Here is an 8814-nt window from a genome sequence, read left to right on the forward strand (position 1 = left end):
GGTTGTCGTGGCAGCCATGGCGAGCATGACTCTGGGCCAGCCCGAGCTCTCGGGCTGAACCTAGATGTTGGTAACTATGAATTGTATTGGGTCTGTCTGTTGATATTTGTAATTTGTTTGTATTTTGTTCTGAAGTTCGGGGTGCTGGTTGTTTTTCCCTTGAACTAAATGAATGTCCTAAAGTTCAGGGTGCTGGCTGTTTTTTCCCCTGAACTAACTGAATGTAGTCTGTATTTGGTCTGTCTGTTGATGCTTGTATGTATGCTCCCCTGAACCAACTGAATGCTGGATTAAAGGAAGCTTGTCAACCCCTTCACCTTGCTCTCCTTAGTTAAGTGGATCAAAAGAACCTGTGCTTTCCTGGCGTGCCGGCAGCCTCCTGGGTGCTGGCTATGGGTGGATCTTACGCCCCCAGAGAAGCTGCTAGCTGGATTGTTAAAACAACTCCATAGTTCTTTTTCTGGATGTGGATAGAATTTTCCATCATGAATCTTTTGGAGTTATCTTAGATACTTGTATTGCTAAGAAGAAGTAAGTTTATCAAAGTTGCTCCCTGCACAATGTTGCTGTTACTGTGTACACTGTTCTCCTGGTTCTGCTCACTTCAGTCAGCATTAGTTCATGTAAGTCTTTCTGGGTTTTTCTAAAGTCCACCTGCTCATCATTTCTTATGGAACAATAGTATTCCATTCCCCAGTAGATGGGCATCCCCTCAATTTTCAATTCTTGGCAATGACCAAAAAGCAACTTAGAAAAGGAAAGCCCATAAATTCTTAATATGGGGACAGGGAAGATCGAAACACAAATTCAGAAGAGGACAGCATTGTCACTTTACCCACATCTGAAACCTCAAAGAGGAATATGAACTGGTTTCAAGCCCAAAAAGCCTTCTTGGAAGAGCTCAAGATGGAATTTAAAAGTGAAATTACAGAGGTAAAAGAAAAATTGAACAATTCCTTTAAAAATACAATTGACAAAAAGGAAGAAAAATCACTGAAGAGAACAGCTCCTTAAAAAGTAAAATTGGCCAAATGGAAAAGGAGGTACAAAAGTCTACTGAAGAAAATTCGTTAAAAATTAGAATTGGGCAAGAGGAAGCAAATGACTCTGAGACATCAAGAATCAGTCAAACAAAATCAAAAGGATGAAAAAATACAAGAAAACTTAAAGTATCTCATTGGAAAAACAACTGACCTGGAAAATAGAACTAGGAGAGATAATTTAAGAATTATTGATCCACCTGAAAGCCATGGTCAAAAAAAGAGCCTGTACAACATTTTCCAAGAAATCATCAAAGAAAACTTTCCTGAGACCCTAGAATCGGATGTTAAAATAGTCATAGACACAATCCACCAATCACCTCCTGAAAGAGATCCTAAATTGAAAATGCAAAGGAACATTGTAGCCAAATTCCAGAATTATCAAGTCAAGGAGAAAATACTGCAATAAACCAGAATAAACAATTTAAATATTGTGGAACCAAAGTCAAGATTACGCTGGATCTTGCAGCTTTTACATTAAAAGATCAGAGAGCTTGGAGCATTACATTCTGTAAGGGAAAGGAGCTTGGATTATAACCAAGGATAAACTACCCAGCAAAACTGAGCATAATCTTTCAGGGAAAGAGATGGACATTCAGTGAAATAGGGGACTTCTACACCTTCCTGATGAAAAGACCAGAGCTCAACTGAAAATTTTATCTTCAGATAAAAGACTCAAGAGAGGCATAACAAGGTAAACAGAAAAGGGGAAAAAACATGTCAGTCAATAAGGACAAACTGTTTACATCCCTACATAGGAAGATGATACTTCTAACTCTTGAGAATTTTATCTTTATTAAAATAAAATTAGAGGGGTATACCTAGACAGAGGGCACGGGTATAAATTGACGCTGAAGTGATAATAAAAAAAATCTAATTAAGAGGTGAAATAGATTGTACTGGGAGAAGAGAAAAGAAAGAGACAAAAAGGGTAAATTACATCACAGAAAGAGACACAGAAACATTACAGTAGAGGGAAAGAAGGGAGAGAGATAAGCATTGTTGAACTTTACTCTCATAGCATTTGGTTCAAGGAGGGAATAACATACTCAGTTAGGACAGAAATCTAACTTGCCCTACAGGGAGTAGGAGAGGAAAGGAGAAAGAAAAGGGAGGGGTGGTTAGAATGGAGAGGAGAAGTAGCAAGGGAAAAGGGAAAGAAAAGGGAAAGGGGTGGATAGAAGGGAGGAAAGACTGAGGGAGGCAGGGTCAAAAGCAAAACTCTTTTGAGGAGAGAAAGGGAGAAGGGAGAAATAAAATCATAAACAGGTGGAGAAATAGGATGAAAAGAAAGTCACAGATAGGAATCATAACTGTGAATGTAAATGGGATGAACTCTCCCATAAAACGAAAGCAGATAGCAGAACTGATTAAAAACCATACTCTTACAATATGTTGTTTATGAGAAACACATTTGAAACAGGAGGATACACACAGGGTAAAGGTAAAAGGTTGGAGTAGAATATATTATGCTTTTTCTGAAGTAAAAAAAGCAAGAGTAGCAATCCTAATCTCAGACAAAGCAAAAACAAAGATAGATCTAATTAAAGAAATAAGGAAGGAAACCATATCCTGCTAAAAGGCACCATAGACAATGAAGCAATATCATTACTTAACATATATGCACCAAGTGGTATAGCATCCAAGTTCTTGGGAGTTAAAGGAAGAAATAGACAGCAAAACTATGCTAGTGAGGGACCTCAACCTTCCTCTCTCTGAACTTGGTAAATATAACTTCAAAATAAACAAGAAAGAAGTTATGGAGGTGAATAGAATTTTAGAAAAAGTAGATATGGTAGACCTCTTGAGAAAATTGAATGAAGATAGAAAGGAATATGCTTTTTTCTCAGTTGTACATAGCACCTACACAAAAATAGACCATGTACTAGGGCATAAAAACCTCACAATCCAGTGCAGAAAGGGAGAAGTATTAAATGCATCCTTTTTGGATCATGATGCAATAACAATTGTATGTAATAAAGGGTCTTGAAAAACTGACTAAAAATTAATTGGAAACTAAATAATCTAATCCTAAAGAATAAGTGGGTCAAACAACAAATCAGTAACAATCAATAACTTAATTCAGGAGAGTGACAATAATGAAAAAGATGACAAAACTTATGGGATGAAGCAAAAGCAGTTCTTAGGGGAAGTTTTATATCTCTAAATGCTTACATAAATAAAATAGATAAAGGGGAGGTCAATAATTGGACTTGCAACTAAAAAAGCTAGAAAAAGAATAAATTAAAAATCTTCAACTACATACCAAATTAGAAATACTGAAAACCAAAGCAGAGATTAATAAAAATTGAAATTAAGAAAACTATTGTAGTAATAAATAAAACTAAGACCTGGTTTTATAAAAAAAAAACAATAAAATAGATAAACCTCTGGTTAATTTGATTAAAAAAAGAATAAAACCAAATTGCCAGTATCAAAAATGAAAAGGATGAATTCAATACCAATAAAGAGGAAATTAAAACAATAATTAGGAACTGTTTTGTCCAGCTGTATGTCAATAAATTTGACAAGCTTAGTGAAATGGATGAATATTTGCAAAGATATAAATTGCCCAGATTAACAGAAGAGGAAATAAAATACTTAAATAACCCTATCTCAGAAAAAAATGAACAAACCATCAATGAACTCCCTAAGAAAAAATCTCCAGGGCCAGATGGATTTACAAGTGAATTCTATAAAACATTAAGAAAGAATTGATTCCAATGCTATATAAACTATTTGGGAAAATAGGTGAAGAAGGAGTCCTACCAGATTCTTTTTGTGATATAAATACGGTACTGATACGTAAAACAGGAAGAGCCAAAACAGAGAAAGAAAATTATAGACCAATTTGCTTTTGAATATAGATGCAAAAACTTTAAAGAAAATATTAGCAAAAACATTGTAATCTCATCAAAAGAACAATAAGCTTTGATCAGGTTGGATTTATACAAGGAAGGCAGGACTGGTTCAATATTAGGAAAACTATCAGCATAATTCATTATGTCAACAAAACGAACAGAACCACATGATTATCTCAAGAGATGCAGAAAAAGCTTTTGACAAAATGCAAAACCTTGTCCTAGTAAAAACACTAGAAGCATAGGAATAAATGGAGCCTTCTTTAAAATGATAAGTAGCATCTGTCTAAAATCATCAGAAAGCATTATATGTAATAGGGATAAGCTACAAGAATTTCCAAGAAGATAGGTTGTGAAACAAAGATGTCCATTATTGCCACTCTTATTCAACATTGTACTAGAAACGTTAGCTTTAGCAATAAGAGATGAAAAAGAAATTGAAGGAATTAGAACAGGCAAAGAAGAAACTAAGTTATTACTATCTGCAGATGATAAACTTAGAAAATCATAGAGAATCAAGTAAAAAACTACTTGAAATAGTAAACAATTTTAGCAAAGTTGCAAGATATAAGAGAAATCCACATCAGTCAACAGCATTTCTACATGCTACTAACAAAGTCCAACAGCAACAGATAGAAAGAGAACTTCCATTTAAAGTTACTGTAGATATTATAAAACATTTGGGAGTCTACTTGCCAAAAAACCCCAGGAACTATATGAACATAATTACAAAACACTTTTCATAACACACAGAAAAATCAGATCTAAAAAATTGGAAAAACATCGGTTTCTAGTGGGCTGGCTGAGCTAATACAATAAAAATGACAATTCTACCCTAATAAATTTACTTATTCAGTGCCATGCCAATCAAACTAATAAAATAATAACAAAATTCATCTGGAAGAACAAAAGGTCCAGAATATCAAGGGAATTAATGAAAAGAAATGCTAGGAAAGGTGGCCTTAGCCATACCAGATCTTATATTGTATTACAAAGGAGCAATCATCAAAACTACTTGGTACTGCTTAAGAAATTGAATGGTAGATCAGTGGAATAGGTTAGGCACACAAGACAGAGTAGTCAATGACTATAGTAATTTACTGTTTGATAAACCCCAAGACTCCAGCTTCTGGCATAAGAACTCACTATTTGACAAAAACAGTTGGGAAAACTGGAAAATAGTATGGCAGAAACTGGGCATAAACTAATATCATACACCATATACCAAAATAAAGTCAAAATGGGTACACAATTAAGATATAAATACTGATACTATAAGCAAACTGGGAGGGCAAGGAATAGTTTAACTGTCAGATTTATGGAGAATGGAAGAATTTATGACCAAACAAGGGACAGAGAACATTGTGAGATACAAAATGGATCATTTTAATTACATTTAATTGAAAAGTTTTTGTACAAACAAAACCAATACAACCAAGGTTAGGAGGGAAGCAGAAAATTAGGAAAGAATTATTACAACCAGTATCTCTGATAAAAGCCTCATTTCTAAAATATACAGAGAACTGAGTAAAATTTATAAGAACAGAAGTCATTCTCCAGTTGATAAATGGTCGAAGGATATGAATAGGCAGTGTTCAGAGGAAGAAATTAAAGCTAACTATAGTCATATGAAAAAATGCTCTAAATCACTATTGATTAGAGAAATGCAAATAAAAACAACTCAGGTAACATATCACACCTGTCAGATTGGCTAACATGACAAAACAGGGAAATTATAAATGTTGGAGAAGATGTGGGAAAATTGGAACACTAACGCATTGTTGATGGAGTTGTGAACTGATGCAACCATTTTGGAGAGCAGTTTGGAACTATGCCCAAAGGGCTATAAAAATGTACATACCTTTTGATGCAGCAATACTACATCTCGGGTTGCATCCCAAAGAGATCATACAAACAGGAAAATGACACACATATGCAAAAATATTTATAGCAGCTCTTTTTGTGGTGGCAAAGAATTGAAAATTGAGGGGACGCCTATCAATTGGGGAATGGCTGACCATGTCGCAGTATATGAATGTAATGGAATATTATTGTGTTATAAGAAATGATGAGTAGGGGGACTTCAGAAAAACCTGGAAAGGCATATGAACTGATGCTGAGTGAGGGAAGCAGAACAAGGATAACAGTATACACAGTTATGGCTACATTGTACAATGACTAACTTTGATAGACTTAGCTCTTCTCAGCAATGCAAAGTTCTAAGACAACTCCAAAGGGCTCATGATGGAAATTCCTATCTACATCCAGAGAAAGAATTATGGAGTATGAATGCAGATTGAAGCATACTATTTGTTTTCTCTTTTTTGTTTTGTTTTCTTTCTCCTTTCTCATGGTTCATTCCATTGGTTATAATTCTTCTTTACAACATGACTAATGTGAAAATATGTTTAATATGAATATATATGTGGAGCCAATATGAGTCCCCCAGTTTTGATAACCCAGACAGATATTGGTGTTTCTCTGGTAACTATGAATTGTGATTTGAATCAGACAAGGTCTGTCTGTTGATGTTTGTAATTTCTATTTGTAATAGCCTTGAAATTCAAGGGGCTTATCTTTTCCCCCAGAACTAAGTGAATGATGTATGTATGTTTAATTAAGCTGAGATTGTTAACCCCTTAAAGTTGCTTTCCTTAGATAAGCAGATCAAAGAACCTGTGTTAGCAGCCCTCTGTGTGCTGGTTGTTCGTTTTACACAGCCACAGTAGCTGCTAGCAAGATTGTTGTTACGCTCATGAAGATCCTGATGAAGAGAGGGTACAGTTTCACTGCCACAGCTGAGAGGGAAATCATGTGTGACATCAAGGAGAAGCTGTGTTATGTCACCCTAGACTTTGAGCAGGAGATGTCCACTGCTGCATCTAGCTCCTTTCTGGAACAGAGCTATGAACTCCCTGATGGTCAGGTTATCACCATTGGAACGAGAATTTTCAGTGCCCAGAAGCTCTCTTCCACCTGTCTTTCTTTAGGTTTCCACAGGATTCCTGTGGAATCCACAAAACTACATTCAACTCAGTCATGAAGTGTGATGTTGATATCCATAAGGATTTGTATGCCAATACCATATAGTCTAGTGGTACCACAATGTACCCAGGCATTGCTGACAGGATGCTGTGTTGGTAATTAAGGTGGGACTTTTTTTTTACTGTTTTCTCTTTTAAAATGCTAAAGTAATCAAATGCCTTTGCTTAAGCCTTACTAGGTGCAAAGCCCCAGGCCCAAACCCTTTTGCTAGCTAGGTGCTAAAACCCAGGCCCATACCCTTTTGCTGGTTAGGTGTGAATCCTTTGAGCCCTGAACTAAGTATAAAAGCTCAAAGGTTGGCATTCTGTTTGGGGCTCTCACTCACGGAGGAGTGTTGATATGGAGACTCTGGGCAGCTGTCATTATGAGCCTCTTAGCTTGTGAACCCAGATATTGATGTTTTCCTGGTAACTATGAATTGTGACTTGGTCTGTTTCTAATGTATGTTTGTAATTTGTTTGTATTTTCTCTGAAGTTCAGGTTGCTGGCTTTTCCCCTGAACTAAGTGAATGATATTTGTATGTTGGATTAAAGTAAGATTGTTAATCCCTTAACGTTACTTTCCTTAGTAAAGCATATCAAAAGAACCTGTGCTAGCAGTGCTCCTGTTGCTAGTCTTGTTGGGTCTTACACCCCACAACAGCTGCTAGCCAAATTGTTGCAACAAAATGCCACAGTTGGTAGGGTCCTTTGAGCCCTGAACAGAGTATAAAAGCTCAAAGGCTGTTTGGGGCTCTCACTCATGGAGGAGTGTTAATGTGGAGACTCTGGGCAGCTGTCATTAAGAGCCTCCTGGCTCATCAACCCAGATGTTGATGCTTAACTGGTAACTATGAATTGTGACTTGGTCTGTTTATATTGTGTATGTTTGTAATTTGTTTCTACTCACTCTGAAGTTCAGGTTGCTGGCTTTTCCTCCTGAATTAAGTGAGTTCATATGCATATGTTGGATTAAAGTATGATTGTTAACCCTTTAAAGTTGGGGGCCTCTCTCAAACTAGTGAAATAGTTTGCCAACCAGCCTGGAGTTTTGCACCTAATAAGACTCAATCAAAGACACTTAATTTAGCATTCTAAAACAGTAAAAAACAGTCCCATCTTACCAATACTAATGCAGAAGGAGATTACAGCCTTAGCTCCCAGCACAATGAAAATCCAGATCATTGCCTCACCTGAACACAAATACTCTGTCTGGATTGGAGGTTCAATCCTGGCAGCTCTTTCCACTTTTCAGCAGATGTGGATCAGCAAGCAAGAGTATGATGAGTCTGGGCCCTCCTTCATTGTCCATGTCAAATGCTTCTAAATGAGCCGTGTTTTTTTTTGTCAAATGATGTGACATGATAATTGCCCCCCAAAACAGATGAGATTGGCATGGCTTTATTTGTTTTTGTTTTTTTGGTGCTTGACTAAGAATTTGAAAACTGGAATGGTGAAGGTGATGCACAGTCTAAGTGTGCTGGAGGCAAACATCTTTGAAGTTCTATAGTGTGTCTTCAGGAGTCTGATTGCACATTTGTTTTTTTTAATAGTCATTCCAAATATTATATAATGAATTGTTACAGAGTTACAAGCCTCTGTGAAGGCTGTACTCTGCTAGAGCAAAGGAACTATGTAACAAAAATCCAGATGAGGAGGGGGGAGGGCAGAAGGTACTAATATTTCTGTTGCTTTACATGTAAGTTATGTAATTCTTAAAAAAAAAACTTTTTGTATCTTCTGCCTTCATACTTGTTCCTTTTAAAAAAACTGTCAGCCATAATGAATGGTCCCCTAAGTTCCCTCCCTGCCTGCAATGTAGATGTGAATGAAGACTTTACTATCTCCCTGTGAGTTTTATGAGATTGGTGCCAGAACTTGGGGGAGGG

At 36.4% G+C, this 8814-nt stretch overlaps 1 pseudogene; it reads left to right on the forward strand.

Moving 5' to 3' along the window:
• Positions 1-6656: 6656 nt before the first annotated feature.
• LOC118853885 lies at positions 6657-8252 on the forward strand (annotated as a pseudogene).
• The last annotated feature ends 562 nt before the right edge of the window (positions 8253-8814 follow it).

Source organism: Trichosurus vulpecula, chromosome 1, assembly GCF_011100635.1.
Source record: "Trichosurus vulpecula isolate mTriVul1 chromosome 1, mTriVul1.pri, whole genome shotgun sequence".
Classification (NCBI taxonomy): Eukaryota; Metazoa; Chordata; class Mammalia; order Diprotodontia; family Phalangeridae; genus Trichosurus; species Trichosurus vulpecula.